This window comes from Salvelinus namaycush, chromosome 4, assembly GCF_016432855.1.
Source record: "Salvelinus namaycush isolate Seneca chromosome 4, SaNama_1.0, whole genome shotgun sequence".
Classification (NCBI taxonomy): Eukaryota; Metazoa; Chordata; class Actinopteri; order Salmoniformes; family Salmonidae; genus Salvelinus; species Salvelinus namaycush.
The window spans coordinates 5084039-5108166 of record NC_052310.1 but is presented as its reverse complement, the minus strand read 5'-3'; positions in this window follow the sequence as shown (position 1 = coordinate 5108166).

Sequence of the window (24128 nt, the reverse complement as noted above, 5' to 3'; positions counted from 1 at the left end):
GATTTAACCCATTTACCACCAAACACACTGGGAATAAATAGACTATTTGGAGGGGAAAGTTATGGATGTTATAGATTTGAAGTTTGAGCAATGACTGCACAGACTGCGTAAATGTAGAAAAGCTGCACATGCAGAAACGTAGGATGTTTTGCTATCGGGAAGAGGCTTCCAGAGAATTCCTGAAATGCAGCCCCTCCGTAATTTGAACATGAGTTTGTTTTTTTCTATCTTTATTATAATACAATGAAGCATACTGTACCATCCATCACATGTAAGTACTGTATAAAAATACATTGTGGGATGGGGGACCTAAAAGGCTGTGGGAATCAGATCACGATCAAATCACTAGCGACCTTTTGTATACATTGTTACCATGGCAACACTGCCAGATATACTCGGGGCATAAAGTACACATGCAATATATAGACTGAAGGCAATTTCTCATAACTTCAAGCCTTTGGCGTGTTATCAGATAATTCCCTGCAGTCGCAGCATTGTACATACAAAGCTGGTGATCTTAGGTTTCTGAACATGTATTTTCATATTGCTAATAACCTATTGCAGAATATAGCACTGTTACATTAATCATGCTTGAGAACCGCAGTCAAGTAAAATCAAGCTATATAGTTCGGTCCCACAGAGAAGCTTGGTTTGCAGGATGACATATAACGCCTTAGACATTACAAGACATACAGTAAAGAGACAATATTGAAAGTCAATGTTTCTGATGCTCTTGGATCCCTGGTCCACGTGAGCAGGTGGATGTGTGGCTGGTTTGCCCAAGCATTCTAGCCCTAGCATTTTATCACTGGCACCCTGACATTCAGGCCTTGGCATTTTGGCAGTGTCCCCATCCTGTGGGTCGGTCTGGGTCTCAGTGTCCCCATCCTGTGGGTCGGTCTGGGTCTCAGTGTCCCCATCCTGGGTCGGTCTGGGTCTCAGTGTCCCCATACTGTGGGTCGGTCTGGGTCTCAGTGTCCCCATCCTGTGGGTCGGTCTGGGTCTCGGTGTCCCCATCCTGGATCGGTCTGGGTCTCGGTGTCCTCATCCTGGATCAGTCTGGGTCTGTGTCCCCATACTGTGGGTTGGTCTGGGTCTGTGTCCCCATCCTGGATCGTCTGGGTCTCAGTGTCCCCATACTGTGGGTTGGTCTGGGTCTGTGTCCCCATCCTAGATCGTCTGGGTCTCAGTGTCCCTCAGAACCTCCAGAGAATGTTGATCCGCCTTGTTTCCCATATGATGGTCCTCAAACAGACCCAAACAGACACGGCCACGGGTTCAACATAGCAGCCAGCAGCTAGTCAGAGGTCTCCCACTGTCTCTGCAGCTGCTGAGTACATCAGGGTCATTAACTATAGGCTGGCTGGATGAAATCCACATGCATACACTCACACACATACACACATACACACAGTCGGTCGAGGGGATTTCCTCCCAGTCCAGTCCAGCAACCCTTGTCTGTGACCAACAGGAGAAAAAAAACTCTCCAAGCCAAACCTTCGTACCATAACCGCTAACCACTACACAGCCTACATTGTTGTCACCATATTAACTAACGTCAATGTCAACATAGCTATTAGAACTAACGCGTTAGTAAACCTACAATCCATGTGTACAACCACGCAGTAAAGTGTACAGCAAGCAGTTTAGCTGTCATACCGTTGGGCCCCGGTAGCAATAAATTAATAAAACCGACAGTTTACTTTAACATAAATAGCATTCCTCTCTGTTTGAGTCAGGTTGTTGCGTAGGCTAAATTAGCTGCATTAGCTAAGTAAGTGAAAGGTAAACTAAGAAGAAGAAAGAAATACTAAGAAATATAGCTCTCACTCTCTGCTGCCTCTCCTTAATTTTTTGATAAATATTTATTTTCAAAACTTAAACTATTCTCTTTCTCTCTGTTTGAGTCAACTACTCACAGAGGTGGGACAAAAGTCATAAGCAAGTCTCAAGTCACAAAGTCGAGTCTGAAGAAGAACGGGTCCAGTCTCGAGTCAAGTCCAAGTCCTGCATTCTAAGAGCAAATCTATACTGGTTTCTCATCAAATCTTTGTCTCTTTATTAAGACTAAAGAGTACAGATAACGCTTTTCATACATTTTTCTACAGCACATGTATATTATGTAAATGCAGTCTTAAGGGCATGAAATCAGCAGGAGGCAGGTTGACATGCTCAGTGTAGATTCAGTTACAGGGACAATGGTGAAAGTGCCACACCTCACAAAAAAAATATATATATTTACCGAATAACCTCTGTATCTGGCTTGCCCTCTACCTGTGTCCATTCAGATAGGTTAAGACTGCACAGCCTCCCCTTGAGAAACCAAATGGAATCTGTCTAACAGGAGCTCAACAGGTACATATAAGCACTTGGCCCCTCCCAGGACCATACAATTACCCAATTGGCAATTACAACCAATAAACCGGTTCTACAATGTAAAAGGCAATTTCCACATCCATTGCTAAATTTTTCTTAAAACTTAATGATATTTCATCACCATTCATACATGGAAATTATTTTTATCTTATTCAACGTACTAACTCCAAAGCGTAGCGCACAGGCCACATAGCCTATTTCTATGTGCAATGAGGTGCGCACGCTCAACAAAATTGACAGATATATATATATATATATATATATATATATATATATATATATATATATATATATATATATATAGGACACAGACACACATAACCCAAGAAACATTAACAAAGGCAACCATACATTGAATTAAATGAACAGAACTTGTACCTCCTCAGTGTTGCGAGCGTCCAGGTGTATAATCAGCATCGCGCCCACTCAGAGGGCAAGAAATGGTCAACGAAAATGTATAATATCAAACATAAAACCGTAATGTCTAAGTGTTGCAATAAACAGTACGGGATGGAATGATTTAAATGCTAACAATTATTGTAAGACGGAATATAGATTTAACACATGCATTTAAACGTGTGAAAGCAACGGCAAATATTTCAACAAGAGAACAAAGCGCTCTCCACTGACTGAAGTGGCGCAAGTGGAGAGATGTGCCTCTTCGCTGCAGTAATAATTAGTTTTAACATGCACGCTTCAAAAGTAAATTATAAATTTTCAAGCAATTTTGACATGCCAAAAGACCAGTTGGCCTGTGCTAGTAATTGTGTCTTGACGCCCCATTGCTGGTGAGCTTGCAAAGTAAACAGTTCATATTCTTGATCACCAAACAATTTTTGGAGCCGGATATTTATTATGGCAATCCGCTCTCCCTACAATTTGACATTTGCAATGCACCCGATCTGTCTTGATTGACAGTTTGCTGGTCCAATCGGGAGGCTGAGTTTGCTTTTCACTAGCCAATCTGTTGCACTTTTTATTGCAAGGGCGATGCTGCGGCTACTGCCTCTGGCTGCGTGGAGAGTAATCCACAGAGACTCTGTGCCACAAAATTAGTGACAAAATGTAAAAAACCTGGCCAGATAAATTAAAAAGTTATCTTTTAAATGATCAGTCTCAAGTCAAAGTCAAGTCCCGTGTCTGGAGCGTCCAAGTCAAGTCGCAAGTTATACAATTTCCGACTTGAGTCAGACTGCAGTACTGTAGTGCTAGTTGGTAGCTTATGCTTTCAGTATTAGATTCATTCTCTGATCCTTTGATTGGATGGACAACAAGTCAGTTAATGCTGCAAGAGCTCTGATAGGTTGGAGGACATCCTTCAGAAGTAATCATAATTACTGTGTAAGTCTATGGAAGGGGGTGAGAACCATGAGCCTCCTAGGTTTTGTATTGAAGTCAGGGTACCTAGAGGAGGACGCAAAATAGCCGTCCTCCGGCTACACCATGGTGCTACTCTAGAGGGTGCTGTTGAGGCTACTGTAGACCTTCATTACAAAACAGTGCGTTTTAATCAGTTATTTGGTGACGTGAATATATTTTGTATAGCTTTGTCTAAAAAGGATAACTTTAATCTGTTTAACTATTTAAATGTTTCTGAAATTCACTGAGTAGGATCTTCCCCTTTCCTCTTCCGAGGAGCCTCCACTGGTTTGAATGTTCTGAGAGTGGTAATTGACGCTTCCGGTTTGTGCTGTTAATTTTTGATAGTTTTCAAAACCTGTGAAGATGTCCAGTGAAAGCAGATATGCAATTAGTTGACATCACAATACTGTACAGACTTGGATACACAGTATCCCGAATGCTAATCAATAAAAACGTCTGTTAAATTCGCTGCTCTGTTTCATCAGGAATTGTCGGAGGCGCTCTCGTATTGTTACGTCAAGAAAATGTTGAGAATAAAGGCGCTAACGGTATATGACAGCATTCTCCGTTTCCTCCTTGACTGTTGCAAAATGTATCATCTTAATAGATCAATCATATTCTTTGTATTTATTTTTTCTGGGTCTTTCTTTAGTGTAGTAGTACATCTTATCTTCATAAAAAAGTGTGGTTTTCTCTTGCTCTAAGACAATTAAAGACATTACGGATATTGTTGATATGAGACTTGATGAATGATTACTGGTGTCCTTTTATACCGTTATTAATTTGAAATTGTCACCAGTTATTATACCACTAAAGACTCGCGATGGCTGCCAGTCCACCCATTATGCCCTCATTGACTTGAACGGGGACACCTGTTCTATTCATTTTGTTTCTATGGCAGCACGGTTATTTGACTGACCAATAACCGTCATCCAAAATTCCATGACTGTCACAGTGGTTTTCATGGGTTCCACCGCCTCTTAGCCCCTGTGACACATTCTCTCTCTGGAAACTGAACGATGGGATTTCCCATACAACAACGTTATATACATGGAATAAGATAAGGGAATACTAATGTCCTTTTATCAGCCTATATCGTTCCAAGTCTTGATACTTTACCCCTGTTTCTCATCTGTGTCGATTGTCTCTGTTAGGCTTGTTATATATGATAGATGTTTCTGTTATTATTCAAATAATGTGAACATTTAACAGTACAATAAATCCAGCGATTTAAAGTACGTTCGTAACAGGGGCTAGATCTAAATGTGTGTGTTTTGTAGGCCATAGCTGGAATGGTTCAGAGCCTTTGTGACACAAAAAAATGTAGCGCAAATCCCAGAAGCTCGTGGTTAAATTAGGTCCAGCTCGTAACACACACAGGAACACACTGCTCCGTGACTCCTGTTCTGCTCCAGCACTACTGGCTCTGGGGGTCTGGGGACTGGACAGGATTGGGATATGGGATTCGCTGTTCCCAACCCAGGATCCGGGCAGGAAACCTCCCCTGCATTTCTTGGCCGTCCTGGCTGATCCGTGTGTCTGGCGTGGAAGCCCCCCTCTATCCTCCATCCTCCCCACCTTCATCCCTCCATCTCTGGCACCCCTCCACCCCTCCATCTCTGGCCCCCCTCCATCCTCCATCCAGCTCATCTTCATCCCTACCTCCCTGGCCCCCCTCCACCCCTCCATCTCTGGCCCCCCTCCATCCCTCCTTCTCTGGTCCCCATCCGCTGGTCTGTTTCAGAGAACTTGTCTAGGCTTTGTCGTTGGGTCCTGACCTGACCAGCTCCTCAAGGAGAGAGAGAGAGAGAGAGAGAGAGAGAGAGAGAGAGAGAGAGAGAGAGAGAGAGAGAGAGAGAGAGAGAGAGAGAGAGAGAGAGAGAGAGAGAGAGAGAGAGAGAGAGAGAGAGAGAGAGAGAGAGAGAGAGAGAGAGAGAGAGAGAGAGAGAGAGAGAGAGAGAGAGAGAGAGATCCTAACATTGGTCATATTCTGCAAGCTAGCTGAGATTGATGAGTAAATTAGATCCAATCTTAACTTTCTTTCGGAACGGAGTGTGCTGTGGTGTTGTGGTGTGATGTTTAGCCTGAGTGATGGATTTGAATATCTGAAGAAATATTTAGAATGGCCACCAGGGGGCAGCTGGAAGCGGTGTTTGTATACAATGCAGTATCGTACCTACATTGTACCTTCTGTAGGCTACGTGCAGGCTACAGCGCATCTTGTGTGAATACTTACGTGGATTATAATAAATTGACTTATTTGTAGTGGGTAGATGTATTTTTGTTCAGGAAAATCCGTTTTTATTTATATCAATTGTTTTATTATATGTTGAAGGCAAGCAGTATAGGCAGAATTAATAATTTACACATCAAAGAAAAGTGTCTCCGCTCAATGAAATAGTCTTTGGATAGGCTCAAATACATAAACAACCTGACAGCTTTACGAAATTAAATATTAAAGTCACACAATACAGGCTTTCAATCCACACCAAAGACCAGAACTCGATTGACAAATTATAGAAATCCTAACTATAAAACTTGGGCTAGCATCCACACTGGAGGAAAGTTTATCCTTCTACAGTGCATCTTTCAATCAACTGATGGCCAAATCAGCTCATCAACTCAGCCTGCTGTTTGTTTCTCCCTGACTATATAATTATGCAGGTCAGAAACAGTAGGCTATTTTAGTTATGCAGGTCAGAAACACAAACAGTAGACTATATAATTATGCAGGTCAGAAACACAAACAGTAGGCTATATAATTATGTAGGTCAGAAACACAAACAGTAGACTATATAATTATGTAGGTTAGAAACACAAACAGTAGACTATATAATTATGTAGGTCAGAAACACAAACAGTAGACTATATAATTATGTAGGTCAGAAACACAAACGGTAGACTATATAATTATGTAGGTCAGAAACACAAACAGTAGACTATATAATTATGTAGGTCAGAAACACGAACAGTAGACTATATAATTATGTAGGTTAGAAACACGAACAGTAGACTATATAATTATGTAGGTCAGAAACACGAACAGTAGGCTATATAATTATGTAGGTTAGAAACACAAACAGTAGACTATATAATTATGTAGGTCAGAAACACAAACAGTAGGCTATATAATTATGTAGGCCAGAAACACGAACAGTAGACTATATAATTATGTAGGTCAGAAACACGAACAGTAGGCTATATAATTATGCAGGTTAGAAACACAAACAGTAGACTATATAATTATGTAGGTCAGAAACACAAACAGTAGACTATATAATTATGTAGGTTAGAAACACAAACAGTAGGCTATTTTAGTTATGTAGGTCAGAAACACGAACAGTAGGCTATATAATTATGCAGGTTAGAAACACAAACAGTAGACTATATAATTATGTAGGTCAGAAACACGAACAGTAGGCTATATAATTATGTAGGTTAGAAACACAAACAGTAGGCTATTTTAGTTATGTAGGTCAGAAACACGAACAGTAGGCTATATAATTATGTAGGTCAGAAACACAAACAGTAGACTATATAATTATGTAGGTTAGAAACACAAACAGTAGACTATATAATTATGTAGGTCAGAAACACAAACAGTAGACTATATAATTATGTAGGTCAGAAACACAAACAGTAGACTATATAATTATGTAGGTCAGAAAAACAAACAGTAGACTATATAATTATGTAGGTTAGAAACACAAACAGTAGACTATATAATTATGTAGGTTAGAAACACAAACAGTAGACTATATAATTATGTAGGTCAGAAACACAAACAGTAGACTATATAATTATGTAGGTTAGAAACACAAACAGTAGACTATATAATTATGCAGGTTAGAAACACAAACAGTAGACTATATAATTATGTAGGTTAGAAACACAAACAGTAGACTATATAATTATGTAGGTCAGAAACACAAACAGTAGACTATATAATTATGCAGGTCAGAAACACAAACAGTAGGCTATATAATTATGTAGGTCAGAAACACGAACAGTAGGCTATATAATTATGTAGGTCAGAAACACGAACAGTAGGCTATATAATTATGTAGGTCAGAAACACAAACAGTAGGCTATATAATTATGTAGGTCAGAAACACAAACAGTAGACTATATAATTATGTAGGTTAGAAACACAAACAGTAGGCTATTTTAGTTATGCAGGTCAGAAACACGAACAGTAGGCTATATAATTATGTAGGTCAGAAACACAAACAGTAGACTATATAATTATGTAGGTCAGAAACACAAACAGTAGGCTATATAATTATGCAGGTCAGAAACACAAACAGTAGACTATATAATTATGCAGGTCAGAAACACAAACAGTAGACTATATAATTATGTAGGTCAGAAACACAAACAGTAGACTATATAATTATGTAGGTCAGAAACACAAACAGTAGACTATATAATTATGTAGGTCAGAAACACAAACAGTAGACTATATAATTATGCAGGTTAGAAACACAAACAGTAGACTATATAATTATGTAGGTCAGAAACACAAACAGTAGGCTATATAATTATGTAGGTTAGAAACACAAACAGTAGGCTATATAATTATGTAGGTCAGAAACACAAACAGTAGGCTATATAATTATGTAGGTCAGAAACACAAACAGTAGACTATATAATTATGTAGGTTAGAAACACGAACAGTAGACTATATAATTATGTAGGTTAGAAACACAAACAGTAGACTATATAATTATGTAGGTTAGAAACACAAACAGTAGGCTATATAATTATGTAGGTTAGAAACACAAACAGTAGGCTATATAATTATGTAGGTCAGAAACACAAACAGTAGACTATATAATTATGTAGGTTAGAAACACAAACAGTAGGCTATATAATTATGTAGGTCAGAAACACAAACAGTAGACTATATAATTATGTAGGTTAGAAACACAAACAGTAGGCTATATAATTATGTAGGTCAGAAACACAAACAGTAGGCTATATAATTATGCAGGTCAGAAACACAAACAGTAGACTATATAATTATGTAGGTTAGAAACACAAACAGTAGGCTATATAATTATGTAGGTCAGAAACACAAACAGTAGGCTATATAATTATGTAGGTCAGAAACACGAACAGTAGACTATATAATTATGTAGGTTAGAAACACAAACAGTAGGCTATATAATTATGTAGGTTAGAAACACAAACAGTAGACTATATAATTATGTAGGTTAGAAACACAAACAGTAGGCTATATAATTATGTAGGTTAGAAACACAAACAGTAGGCTATATAATTATGTAGGTCAGAAACACAAACAGTAGACTATATAATTATGTAGGTTAGAAACACAAACAGTAGGCTATATAATTATGTAGGTCAGAAACACAAACAGTAGACTATATAATTATGTAGGTTAGAAACACAAACAGTAGGCTATATAATTATGTAGGTCAGAAACACAAACAGTAGGCTATATAATTATGCAGGTCAGAAACACAAACAGTAGACTATATAATTATGTAGGTTAGAAACACAAACAGTAGGCTATTTTAGTTATGCAGGTCAGAAACACAAACAGTAGACTATATAATTATGTAGGTCAGAAACACAAACAGTAGGCTATATAATTATGTAGGTCAGAAACACAAACAGTAGACTATATAATTATGCAGGTCAGAAACACGAACAGTAGGCTATATAATTATGTAGGTCAGAAACACAAACAGTAGACTATATAATTATGTAGGTCAGAAACACAAACAGTAGGCTATATAATTATGTAGGTCAGAAACACAAACAGTAGGCTATATAATTATGTAGGTCAGAAACACAAACAGTAGACTATATAATTATGTAGGTTAGAAACACAAACAGTAGGCTATATAATTATGTAGGTCAGAAACACAAACAGTAGGCTATATAATTATGTAGGTCAGAAACACGAACAGTAGACTATATAATTATGCAGGTCAGAAACACGAACAGTAGGCTATATAATTATGTAGGTCAGAAACACAAACAGTAGACTATATAATTATGTAGGTTAGAAACACAAACAGTAGACTATATAATTATGCAGGTCAGAAACACGAACAGTAGGCTATATAATTATGTAGGTCAGAAACACGAACAGTAGGCTATATAATTATGTAGGTCAGAAACACAAACAGTAGACTATATAATTATGCAGGTCAGAAACACGAACAGTAGGCTAGCTTCTTATGCTAGTCAGAAACAGAGCCATTTATTTGTTTGGCCAAATGTCCTGATAAAACCCTATCTTGGCAACTGACTTACCTAGCCACCCATAGGATTACTTTGAACGTTGTTGAAATGTGTCAATTTTGGCCATTGAGACGAGGTGTTAAATCAAACACAATTGTCCGACCTTTGAATGTATATGACTGGTCAGAATTCATCACATTTTACACTTTAATTGAGGCAACGTTTTAAAGAGAGTTCCATTCCCTAATGGAGTGGTTTGTCCCGGCCGCAATTCCGGTTACATTGAATAACGTCTAGCCTTCATAACGTCTCGGCTTTGGTTGTGTTTGCTTGGTTTTGACACTTCAGTTGATGTGCCTGTGTATTGACTTCCTCGTAGGCAGCCAAAGTACTGTACCTCAGTGGCCAAATCAGTATCCAATTGGCTGTATGTTTTGAGACCCACACAAGTTGACAGTTACAGTCAAATGTACAGCAATGCAAGCCGACTAGTCACATCGTTGGAAACATTACCTTAAGGCACCTACTACCCTTTACTTTTTTGACACTGACATAAGGAATGTAGAATGACAAACCTAGCTGGAGGTTGTGGTCTAAGGACATAACTAGCTGTGGATGGGTAGGAAACTGAGAGAGAGGACTGGAGATTCCTAATGGGAGATGGGAGAGAGAACCTCAGAGAACCTGAAGGGCAGAGGGGAAAGAGACAGGGGGAAAGAAGGCCTGGAGGGGGAGAGAACCTGAGAGGGGAAGGAGCCAGGGGGAGAGAACCTGAGAGGGGAAGGAGCCAGGGGAGAGAACCTGAGGGGAAGGAGCCAGGGGAGAGAGAACCTGAGAGGGGAAGGAGCCAGGGGAGACGGAACCCGAGAGGGGAAGGAGCCAGGGGAGAGGGAACCCGAGAGGGGAAGGAGCCAGGGGAGAGGGAACCCGAGAGGGGAAGGAGCCAGGGGAGAGGGAACCCGAGAGGGGAAGGAGCCAGGGGAGAGGGAACCCGAGAGGGGAAGGAGCCAGGGGAGAGGGAACCCGAGAGGGGAAGGAGCCAGGGGAGAGGGAACCCGAGAGGGGAAGGAGCCAGGGGAGAGGGAACCCGAGAGGGGAAGGAGCCAGGGGAGAGGGAACCCGAGAGGGGAAGGAGCCAGGGGAGAGGGAACCCGAGAGGGGAAGGAGCCAGGGGAGAGGGAACCCGAGAGGGGAAGGAGCCAGGGGAGAGGGAACCCGAGAGGGGAAGGAGCCAGGGGAGAGGGAACCCGAGAGGGGAAGGAGCCAGGGGAGAGGGAACCCGAGAGGGGAAGGAGCCAGGGGAGAGGGAACCCGAGAGGGGAAGGAGCCAGGGGAGAGGGAACCCGAGAGGGGAAGGAGCCAGGGGAGAGGGAACCCGAGAGGGGAAGGAGCCAGGGGAGAGGGAACCTGAGAGGGGAAGGAGCCAGGGGAGAGGGAACCTGAGAGGGGAAGGAGCCAGGGGAGAGGGAACCTGAGAGGGGAAGGAGCCAGGGGAGAGGGAACCTGAGAGGGGAAGGAGCCAGGGGAGAGGGAACCTGAGAGGGGAAGGAGCCAGGGGAGAGGGAACCTGAGAGGGGAAGGAGCCAGGGGAGAGGGAACCCGAGAGGGGAAGGAAACCAGGGAGGGGAGAGGGGAAGGAGCCAGGGGAGAGGGAACCTGAGAGGGGAAGGAGCCAGGGAGAGGGAACCTGAGAGGGGAAGGAAACCAGGGAGGGGAGAGGGTAAGGAGCCAGGGGAGAGGGAACCTGAGAGGGGAAGGAGCCAGGGGAGAGGGAACCTGAGAGGGGAAGGAGCCAGGGGGAGGGAACCTGAGAGGGGAAGGAAACCAGGGAGGGGAGAGGGGAAGGAGCCAGGGGAGAGGGAACCCGAGAGGGGAAGGAACCAGTGAGAGGCCAGGAGGGAGAGAGAACCCGAGAGGGGAAGGAGCCAGGGGAGAGGGAACCTGAGAGGGGAAGGAAACCAGGGAGGGGAGAGGGGAAGGAGCCAGGGGAGAGGGAACCCGAGAGGGGAAGGAACCAGTGAGAGGCCAGGAGGGAGAGAGAACCCGAGAGGGGAAGGAGCCAGGGGAGAGGGAACCCGAGAGGGGAAGGAGCCAGGGGAGAGGGAACCCGAGAGGGGAAGGAGCCAGGGGAGAGAGAACCCGAGAGGGGAAGGAGCCAGGGGAGAGGGAACCCGAGAGGGGAAGCAGCCAGGGGAGAGGGAACCCGAGAGGGGAAGGACCCAGGGGGAGAGAACCTGAGAGGGGAAGGAGCCAGGGGAGAGAACCTGAGAGGGGAAGGAGCCAGGGGAGAGGGAACCCGAGAGGGGAAGGAGCCAGGGAGAGGCCAGGAGGGAGAGAGAACCCGAGAGGGGACGGAACCAGGGAGAGGCCAGGAGGGAGAGAGAAACCGAGAGGGGAAGGAACCAGGGAGAGGCCAGGAGGGAGAGAGAACCCGAGAGGGGAAGGAACCAGGGAGAGGCCAGGAGGGAGGGAGAACCCGAGAGGGGAAGGAACCAGGGAGAGGCCAGGAGGGAGAGAGAACCCGAGAGGGGAAGGAACCAGGGAGAGGCCAGGAGGGAGAGAGAACCCGAGAGGGGAAGGAACCAGGGAGAGGCCAGGAGGGAGAGAGTACCCGAGAGGGGAAGGAACCAGGGAGAGGCCAGGAGGGAGAGAGAACCCGAGAGGGGAAGGAACCAGGGAGAGGCCAGGAGGGAGAGAGAACCCGAGAGGGGAAGGAACCAGGGAGAGGCCAGGAGGGAGAGAGAACCCGAGAGGGGAAGGAACCAGGGAGAGGCCAGGAGGGAGAGAGAACCCGAGAGGGGAAGGAGCCAGGGGAGAGGGAACCTGAGAGGGGAAGGAGCCAGGGGAGAAGCCTGGAGGGAGAGAGAACCTGAGAAGGGAGGAGCCAGGGGAGAGAAGACCTGGAGGGAGAGATAACCTGAGAGTAGAGTAAGGAGAAGAACTAGGTGAGGAAAAGGGGGGGAGGGGGGGTCTGTTGTCTGTCGAATCCTCCAGGGCACGGTACGGATTAGAGTGGACAACTCTGGCCGAGGGCCGCGGAGCGTGTGCGGCGTAATTTAATTTCACGCTCGCTGCCTCCTCCTGATGTCGTTTAGCAAAGCGGTCATTTGAAAAGAAAGCTATTAGTCAGGGTCTCTGCCAAGCCCCAGCTGGCCCTGTACCGCCCGCTATAGGAAACCAGGGATTTCTGCGGCAACAGCCGTCAATGCTCAGTCAAAACACAGTCGTTGTGACAATGGGAGGGAGTGAAGGGGACAGAAACCATATGGAACCATATGGAAACCATAATAATAAATAATACAACTAATATTTTTATCTGTCCTTGGGATCAAGGTTGAGGTTTTAAGGTTTTAATTGTGTTTTGCATGCTATGTTTACATGTCAAACAATGGGGAAAAGACAGAGCTTCGAGCCAAGTCTCAAAAGCCTTAAAAAAAAATTAAACACAAGCGTACATTTTTGGACACAGAGCGATGTCGAGAAAGCTCTAATCTGCTCATTCAGATGTATTATGCTGGTGTCTTATCGTTGCAGTAGATTTATAGCTTTTTAGATATCTCCTCTGAATTGGTTTGGGCCTTTGCTCTATCCGTTCCTTATGAGATCCTTCTAATAGCCTCTTTAATCCAAAGAGAAACCAGCTCAATTAGATGATATGAGATACTGTCATATTAATCAATAGGTACACTATATGAACAAAAGTAGGTGGACACCTGCTAGTCGCAACATCTCATTCCAAAATCATGGGCATCAATATGGAGTTGGTCCCCTCTTTGCTGCTGAAACAGCCTCCACTCTTCTGGGAAGGCTTTCCACTAGATGTTTGAACATTGCTGCCGGGACTTGCTTCCATTCAGTCACAAGAACATTAGTGAGGTCGGGCACTGATGTTGGGCGATTAGGCCTGACTCGCAGTCTGTGTTCCAATTCATCCCAAAGATGTTTGATGTGGTTGAGCTCAGGGCTCTGTGCAGGCCAGTCAAGTTCTTCCACACCACTCTTGGCAAATCATTTCTTTATGGACTTCGCTTTGTGCACGAGGGCATTGTCATGCTGAACAGGGAAGGGCCTTCCCCAAACTGTTGCCACAAATTTGGAAGCACAGAATCGTCTAGAATGTTATTGTATGCTGTAACGTTAAGATTTCCACTCACTGGATCTAAGGGGCCTAGCCCGAACCCAGATTTGTTTGTCGGACTGCCAGATGGTGAAACGTGATTTATCACTCCAGAGAACGCATTTCCACTGCTCCAGAGACTAATGGCGGCGAGCTTTACACCACTCCAGCCGAATCTTGGCATTGCACATGGTGAACTTAGGCTTGTGTTTGGCTGCTCGGCCATGGAAACCCATTTCATGAAGCTTCCGATGAACAGTTCTTGTGCTGATGTTGCTTTCAGAGGCAGTCTGGAACTCGGTAGTGAGTTTTGCAAACAAGAACAGATTATTTTTACCCGCTTCAGCACTCTGTGGTCTAGTTCTGTGAGCTTGTGCGGCCTACCACTTTGCGGTGAACCGTTGTTGCTCCTAGACATTTCCACTTTACAATAACAGCACTTACAGTTGACTGAGGCAGCTCTAGTAGGGCAGACATTTTATGAACGGACTTGTTGGAAAGGTGGCATCCTATGACGGTGCCACGTTGAAAGTCACTGAGCTCTTCAGTAAGGCCATTCTACTGCCAATGATTGTCTATGGAGATTGCATGGCTGTGTGCTCAATATATTTTTTTTATACACCTCTCAGCAACGGGTGTGGCTGAAATAGCCGAATCCACTACTTTTAAGGTTGGTACACATACTTTTGTATATATAGTGTATATGTATTTATAAATATATTGGCCCCGAAAGTGGACTGGGCCTACAGTATATTGTGAACCTGATTTTGATGATGATGGTGGTTGTTATCCATGGAACATGAACCCAGTATTATGAAACACTAATTAGGGGTCCATTCGTTGCTCTGCAGTGCTGAAACCTAGTTCGTCAAGAATTGATTAACAAACTAGAAAAACACATAAACCTTAAACTTAATTGGTGTCTCGATGACGTATACAATTAGAAACAAATATTTCCCAAAATTAGTGTCAGGAGCCCCATCAACATTCCAGAACAAATAACAGAACCCAGTAACAAAAACAATGAAACTCAATAATCATTAACAATTCCCTGCCATTATTATTGTGATCAATTATATGTATTTTCCTAAGTCATATTTGGAAAATTCATTTGGGTGATTGACAGGTAGGAGGGCAGGTTTGAAGGGCTCGTTAGAACAGATTGAAATACCACAGTCCTGCAGTTACTGGGCTATTTCCAGAATATTCCATTAGGCCACATCTTTACTTTAGTTTCAACTCGCTCTGCTTTGTGAACTGATAGAGTTATGTGGATTCTAAACCTCTTTGTGACATCTGTAACAGACCCTGGATCAGCCTTCTGTCTATTATGATTACACATTTATTTAAGGACAAACAATCACTTTCACAACAGCGAACGAGGCCTGCTGTGGGACGATCCTGTTTATTTAGTTAGTTTATTTAGTTAGAATGAGGAAAATAAACCTAGTAACGGTGCATTTACCTAGAAAAAAACAGTTGCTTCTCACTGCCTAGGTGTTGTTTGCTGGCAGCTTGACTGAGACCCATGGCCAGACTGGTAGGCTAAATGTGGTGATGCTCTGTGCTAAGCATCCTCCTATTGTTTTACGTCACATTTTATAGTTGTTGTCGCAACAATATTGGTCTCCATAGATGAGACTGGATTAAATATATAGAATTTATATAGTGCTTTTCTACCAGAAGTTCAAAGCGCTTTGGAGGCGAAATGCACCTCATCCACATTCTCTGTTGTTTGACGTTAGTTTTTTATAGATGAACAGTGAACTAACTGACAAGAAAGATTCCTTGGACATTCATAATCTCTGTTTAGCTTGCTCACCCTCTAAACTCATAACAACTGTCTTAATATTGGTGTTCATTGGTGATGTCAGCATGCCATTACCAGGTATGTAGCATAGTTATGCCGTGTTCACCTGCCAGTCAGAACTAGGAAGATACGACTCCAACACCATCATTAAGTTTGCTGACGACACAACAGTGGTAGGCCTTATCACCAACAACGACGAGACAGCCTATAGGGAAGAGGTCAGAGACCTGGCCGGGTTGTGCCAGAATAACAACCTATCCCTCAACGTAACCAAGACTAAGGAGATGATTGTGGACTACAGGAAAAGGAGCACCGAGCACGTCCCCATTCTCATCGACGGGGCTTTAGTGGAGCAGGTTGAGAGCTTCAAGTTCCTTGGTGTCCACATCAACAAAAAACTAGAATGGTCCAAACACAGCAAGACAGTCGTGAAGAGGGCACGACAAAGCCTATTCCCCCTCAGGAGACTGAAAAGATTTGTCATGTGTCCTGAGATCCTCAACAGGTTCTACAGCTGCACCATTGAAAGCATCCTGACTGGTTGCATCACTGCCTGGTACGGCAACTGCTCGGCCTCCGACCGCAAGGCACTACAGAGGGTAGTGCGTACGGCCCAGTACATCACTGGGGCAAAGCTGCCTGCCATCCAGGACCTCTACACCAGGCGGTGTCAGAGGAAGGCCCTGAAAATTGTCAAAGACCCCAGCCACCACCGTCATACACTGTTCTCTCTACTACCACATGGCAAGCGGTACCGGAGTGCCAAGTCTAGAACAAAAAGGCTTCTCAACAGTTTTTACCCCCAAGCCATAAGACTCCTGAACAGGTAACCAAATGGTTACCCGGACTATTTGCATTGTGCCCCACCAACTCCTCTTCTACGCTGCTGCTACTCTCTGTTCATCATATGTGCATAGTCACTTTAACTATACATTCATGTACATACTACCTCAATTGGCCCGACCAACCAGTGTTCCCGCACAGTGGCTAACCGGGCTATCTGCATTGTGTCCCACCACCCGCCAACCCCTCTTTTTACGCTACTGCTACTCTCTGTTCATTATATATGCATAGTCACTTTAACCATACCCACATGTACATACTACCTCAATAAGCCTGACTAACCGGTGTCTGTATATAGCCTTGCTACTCGTATTTTCAAATGTCTTTTTACTGTTGTTTTATTTCTTTACTTACCTACACACACACACATACATTTTTTTCTCCGCACCGTTGGTTAGAGCCTGTAAGTAAGCATTTCACTGTAAGGTATTCGGCGCACGTGACAAAATAAACTTTGATTTGATTTGAAAATCTGAAATGTCAGACTTGGTAACTGGTTGAATGTGGCACGTGTATAAATATCCTAAACAAAAATATAAACGCAACATGTAAAGTGTTGGTCCCATGTTTCATGAGCTGAAATAAAATATCCACAGCCTGATTAACTCTAAGCGAAAGAGATGTGTGGTCACACCAGATACTGACCGGTTGTCTGATCCACGTCCTTACCTTTTATTTAAGGTATTTGTGACCAACAAATGCATATCTGTACTCCCAGTCATGTGAAATTCATAGATTAGGGCCTAATGAATTCATGTCAATTGACTGATTTTCTTATATGAACTGTAACACAGTAAAATCTTTGAAATTGTTGCATGTTGTGTTTCTATATTTTTGTTCAGTGTTCAACCAATTAGCAAGTCGGAAATGTCAGAGTTTCCTAGTTCTGATCACAGACGTGGCAATACCTACATGTCTACATTCATTACCATGATATCAAATATGTAGCATATTTTGCTTCATGTCCCCAGGACCTACAATCATTATCATGACATCATCAATGGCAGTGGTTCCCAACCTTTCGTGATTACTGTACCACCAAGAGGTTTTTGTTTTGCCCGGTGTATCCCTGAAGTACCCCCTCGTGCATTTTACCAGTAGAGCTATGGTCTCATGAGCAATGTTCCCTCTAAGCTGCTCCCCGCGGACTGCCGCGCAGAAGAAATATCAGCCCGTGCAGAGAGGCATGAGATTGAACTTCACTCAACTTTCTAGTTAGTTTAGTTAACATTATCAACATTTCGCTGTACAAGAGATTTTCTTGTAGGTAGAACGCATCGGAGTAGGATTCTATTACATTGACAGGCACGACTCATGCCCGTACTCTACACAGACCTGTGCGCAATAACCAATCAGAGCTGCAGTAGGCCTATATGCAAATAGCCATTGCCATATATGGATCTGTCTATAGAAACATTTGTGGTCATACGCACATCCTCAAAAACATAGGTGCTGGACTAGTATAGCTATACTAGTATAGAACAAGAAGGCCCGCACACTGTTAAAGCTCCCAATTCACCGATTTATTGACAACGTTCCGATCCGAGGTCAATAAATCAGTGAATTGGGAGTTTTAACAGTGTGCAGGCCGTGTTATACACGTATATGGATCTGTGCCATTCACTTTGAACTGGACTGTGTTTACAGCATGAGCGGTCGTGAGTTGATGCACTTGTTTTGATATCAAAACAAGAGCTGCATGTAGCCACGTGAGCACATTTTGTTCATATCCTTTACTAGGTAGTGAGTTACTAGCCCAGTTATAGATCATTTGTAGTCAGCAGTGGGGGAGTAGTTGCTTCCAACAAGAGCACAACACATTACATTTCTAGACATCTTTGAAAAGTGAGTGGGGCAAAGAGCTTTTTTTGTCTTAAAGGGGCAGTGTTGTATTTTGAGACAGGCTTGAATAAGCTAAGTAGCCAATAGTCAGAGGGTATCATCATTTGTCTGATTCTCTGTAATAATGGTATGGAAATACTAATGCATTTTATTTTGTAAAGTGGTTTCTTGCATCAAACAACACATTTACAGTCACCTCCTTGTCTGAAGGACAAGTGGATAAACAGGTTAATGTCAAGCCATGCATGTTTTATTCAAAAATCTAATGGAATGTAGGTCTACATTGAACACAACACATTGGATGCTACTGTAGGATGAATGATAGAACAGCTATTTCCATATTAAAATGTTATGGGATCCATTTTTCTCCATTGTTTTTGATGGTAGGCCACTCTGGTAGGCCTACATTATGATCAAATAGCCACAGTAGCCCACTTGGCCACTGTTAAAACTGTAACTTAAAGATATAACAGCCTCAGGGTTCACAGTAAACGTGCACAGGAAGTTTTCACAAAGTTGAAGTTTGCACTCAGCAGACCTGAAATTGGCTCAGTGCCCAAAAATGTTCTGGGAACATTGCTCATGAGTCTTCTCAAGTGTGAATAGGCCAACTACCCTAGTACCTCTGGTTAGGAACCACTGATCTATGTAGCATAGTGGCTACATGTCTACATTCATTACCATGATATCATCTATGTAGCATAGTTAGCTTCATGTCTACATTCATTACCATGATATCATCTATGTAGCATAGTTAGCTTCATATCTACATTCATTACCATGATATCATCTATGTAGCATAGTTAGCTTCATGTCTACATTCATTACCATGATATCATCTATGTAGCATAGTTAGCTTCATATCTACATTCATTACCATGATATCATCTATGTAGCATAGTTAGCTTCATGTCTACATTCATAACCATGATATCATCTATGTAGCATAGTTAGCTTCATGTCTACATTCATTACCATGATATCATCTATGTAGCATAGTTAGCTTCATGTCTACATTCATTACCATGATATCATCTATGTAGCATAGTTAGCTTCATGTCTACATTCATAACCATGACATCATCTATGTAGCATAGTTAGCTTCATGTCAAAATTCATTACCATGATATCATCGATGTAGCATAGGTAGCTTCATGTCTACATTCATTACCATGACATCATCTATGTAGCATAGTTAGCTTCATGTCTACATTCATAAGCATGACATCATCTATGTAGCATAGTTAGCTTCATGTCCCCAGGACCTACATTCTAGTCTACATTCATTCTAATGATCAACATTAATCAAATGCATGAAAAGGGTAAATAAAATGCTACCTGTCTAAATGAACAGGCCAACTTGTAATTCAAAGCACAAAGGCATTTTGAAGTTAATCAGAGTTTCTCATTGGTATGTTGCACTCAAACAACAAAGTTTACCGGCTAAAAGCCAGCAGAGGTTTAAAGTAAACAGTTTACACTGCGTAGTGTAACTTCTCGGAACCATAACGTAGAACGTTTGCACAGAAATGACACTTGCTTTTTACGGAAATGTACTTTTATTTGAAAGGCGCTGAGAAGATGAAAGGCCTTGTGTCACCGACTATATGGGTGGAGTGTTCTGCTCAGATCAATCAGTTCACATTAGGGGCATGGATTTTTCTTTAGGTCAGGCTGAAGAGCTACTGTTTTACAGTAAACCGCAACAAGAGCACCAGATAGTAGGAGTCCATCAAGAAATCTGAGGATTTTTCTGGAATCCTGTGAGTTACACACTGACTTGCAGTCATGTTGATGAATACCTTTTTAAAAGTTCAAGCTAAGACATCACAGACAGGCCTACTGTCCTCCGTTCTCATTCACCTGTCACCTTGGTATTCCGGCAGCAGAGTTCACTGTATGTGTGATGGCCTCCAACCATAGAAATAGAATGAATAGAACAGGCTTGGACCCTCTAACCCTGGCAATTTGACTGGTAAACTCACAGATACACTCGTAATGACTGCCTGGTATTGTGATGCAATAATTTCTGTGGTAATGTAGAATCTTCATTTAAATGATATGAACTGATGTGGCTCATGCAATTTGAATGTATTTGTTATGTTAGTGGAGTTGAATCAACAAATCACAGCCCAGATTGATGGGTACACTTCCTGCCTTTACTTTGTGCTTTGCTCCTATGGGTACACTCGCAATGGCCGCCAGTCCACCCATTATGCCATCATTGACTTGAATGGGGCCGCTCGTTGTATTCATTCCATATCTATCTCTCCAACCTTCTGACCCTTGTTAGACACAGCCCTCTCAGAATGCCAACCAGAGTTTGAGACCAGAGACCCATTCGTTAATTAGCAGCCAATTAGTGGGTGCAGGTCTTACTGTGACTCCTCACTGTTTGTTTCCCCCTTGGGGGGGGGGGGGGGGTCCTGTACAGCTATGACCCCTCTCCAGTATCCATGGTTACACTGTGGATCGCTGCCCCTGGGTGCTTCACATGACACACACACACACACACGTTGACGTTGTGGGCCACTAAACTGTAAGGCTAAATCTTAATGATGTGCACACATCCAGTATTCCTCAGGTGCTGGGGGAATAAAACACTAAATCTGAAGGATGAAGTGTGTGTGTTTGCGTGTGTGTGTGCGTGCGTGCGCTCGCGCTTGCGGAGCGAGTGTGTTTACTCGGTTTATGGTTTACAGTGCCTTCTTCCACAAATACAGTGCTTTTATCCCACATTTTGTTGTGTTACAAAGTGGAATTAAAATGGATTGAATTGTCTTTTTTTTTGCCATCGATCAACACAAAATACTCTAATGTCAAAGTGGAAGAAAAATGTGATTTTTTTTTTTAAATATTCATGAAATATTAACACTAATATATTGATTAGATAAGTATTCACACCCCTGAGTCAATATATGTTAGAATCACCTTTGGCAGTGATTACAGCTGTGAGTCTTTCTGGGTAAGTCTCTAAGAACATTCCACACTTGTTATTTTCAAATTCGTCAAGTTGGTTGTTGATCATTGCTAGACAACCATTTTCAGGTCTTGCCATAGATTTTCAAGCAGATTTACAGTACCAGTCAAAAGTTTGTACACACCTACTCATTCCAGGGTTGTTATTTATTTTTACTATTTTCTAAATTGTAGAATAATAGGGAAGACATCAAAACTATGAAATAACACATATGGAATCATGTAGTAACCAAAAAACTGTTCAACAAATCAAAATATATTTTCTCTTTGAGATTCTTCAAAGTAGCCACCTTTTTCCTTCATGACAGCTTTGCACACACACTCTTGGCATTCTCTCAACAAGCTTCATGAGGTAGTTACCTGGAATGCATTTCAATTAACAGGTGTGCCTTGTTAAAAGTTAATTTGTGGAATTTCTTTCCTTAATGCTTTTGGGCCAATCAGTTGTGTTGTGACAAGGTAGGGGTGGTATACAGAAGATAGCCCTATTTGGTAAAATACCAAGTCCATATTATGGCAAGAACAGCTCAAATAAGCAAAGAGAAACAACAGTACATCATTACTTTAAGACATGGAGGTCAGTCAATCCGGAAAATTAGCTTGTACTGTAAGTCGAAACTGTAACCAGGCCACTCAAGAACATTCACTGTTGGTAAGCAGCTTCAGTGTAGGTTTGGCCTTGTGTTTTAGGTTGTCCTGCTGAAAGGTGAATTATTTTCCCAGTGGCTGGTGGAAAGCAGACTGAACCCGATTTTCCTCTAGAATTTTGCCTGTACTTATCTCCATTCCGTTTATTTTTTATCTTAAACTCCCCAGTCCTTAATTATAATAAGTGTAACAGTATAGCTTCCGTCCCTACCTGGGCTCGAACCAGGGACCCTCTGCACACATCAACAACTGACACCCACGAAGCATCGTTACCCATCTCGCCACAAAAGCCACGGCCCTTGTAGAGCAAGGGGAACAACTACTTCAAGGTTTCAGAGCAAGTGACGTCACCGATTGAAACGCTATTAGCACGCTCCACCGCTAACTAGCTAGCCATTTCACATCGGTTACATAAGCATACCCATAACATGATGCAGTCACCACTATGCTTGAAAATATGGAGTGTGGTACTCAGTGATATGTTTGGGGCAAATCCAACACAACACTTTGTGTTGAGGAGAAAAAGTTAATTGGTTTGCCACATCTTTTGCAGAATTACTTTCGTGCCTTGTTGCAAACAGGATGCATGTTTTGGATTTTTTGTATTCTGTACAGGCTTCCTTCTTTTCACGCTGTCATGTAGGTTAGTATCGTGGAGTAACTACAAGGTTTTGTATCCATCCTCAGTTTTCTCCTATCACAGCCATTAAACTCTGTAACTGTTTTAAGGTCACCATTGGCCCTGATGGTGAAATACCTGAGCAGTTTCCTTCCTCTCCGGCAACATAGTTAGGAAGCACACCTGTATCTTTGTAGTGACTGGGTGTATTGATACACCATCCAAAGTGTAATTAATAACTTCTCCATGCTTAACGGGATATTTAATGTCTGTTTTAAAATAAAATAAAATCATAGGTGATCTACTTTGCGAGGCATTGGAAAACCTCCCTGGTCCTTGTGGTTGAATCTGTATTTGAAATGCGCTGCTCGACTGATATACAGATAACTGTATGTGTGGGGTACAGAGATGAGGTGGTCATTCAAAAATCATGTTAAACACTATTATTGCTCACAGAGTGAGTCCATGCAACTTATTATGTGACTTGTTAAACACATTTGTACTCCTGAACTTATTTAGACTTGCTATAACAGAGGCGTTAAATACTTATTGACTCAAGACATTTCAGCTCTTCATTTTTTATTAATTAGAACATTTATCTAAAAACATAATTCCACTTTGACATTATGGGGCCAGTGACAAAAAAATCTAAATTTAATACATTTTAAATTCAAGCTGTAACACAACATGATGTGGAAAAAGTCAAGGGCTGTGAATACTTCCTGAAATACAATCTTGTCTGTGCTTCCTCAGGCAAAGCATTAATGGAAGCTCTGTATATTTGACTGTAGCTGACAAGACACCTTTATATGGTAAACATGAGTAGCACACCCCTCTTACTTATTGTATATGAAAATGGCAGCTCCCTATAAGCTGATATCTAAGACCTTGTATGTGTAATGGCTTTCTTCCGTTGGTGAAGGAGAGGACCAAAATGCAGCGCAGCTAGTGTTCAACATGTTTAATAAACAAATAGACGATAACGTGAACACTATACAAAATACAAATTAACAAACGTGAAATCCGAGACAGTCCTATCTGGTGCAGAACACAAAGACAGAAGACAACCACCCACAAACCCCAACACAAAACAAGCCACCTAAATATGATTCCCAATCAGAGACAACACAAAACACCTGCCTCTGATTGAGAACCATATTAGGCCAAACATAGAAACAGACAAACTAGACACACAACATAGAATGCCCACCCAGCTCACGTCCTGACCAACACTAAAACAAGTAAAACACACAAGAACTATGGTCAGAACGTGACAGTATGCATGGCGTTCAGTGATTACGAAGGGAAAACAACATCTT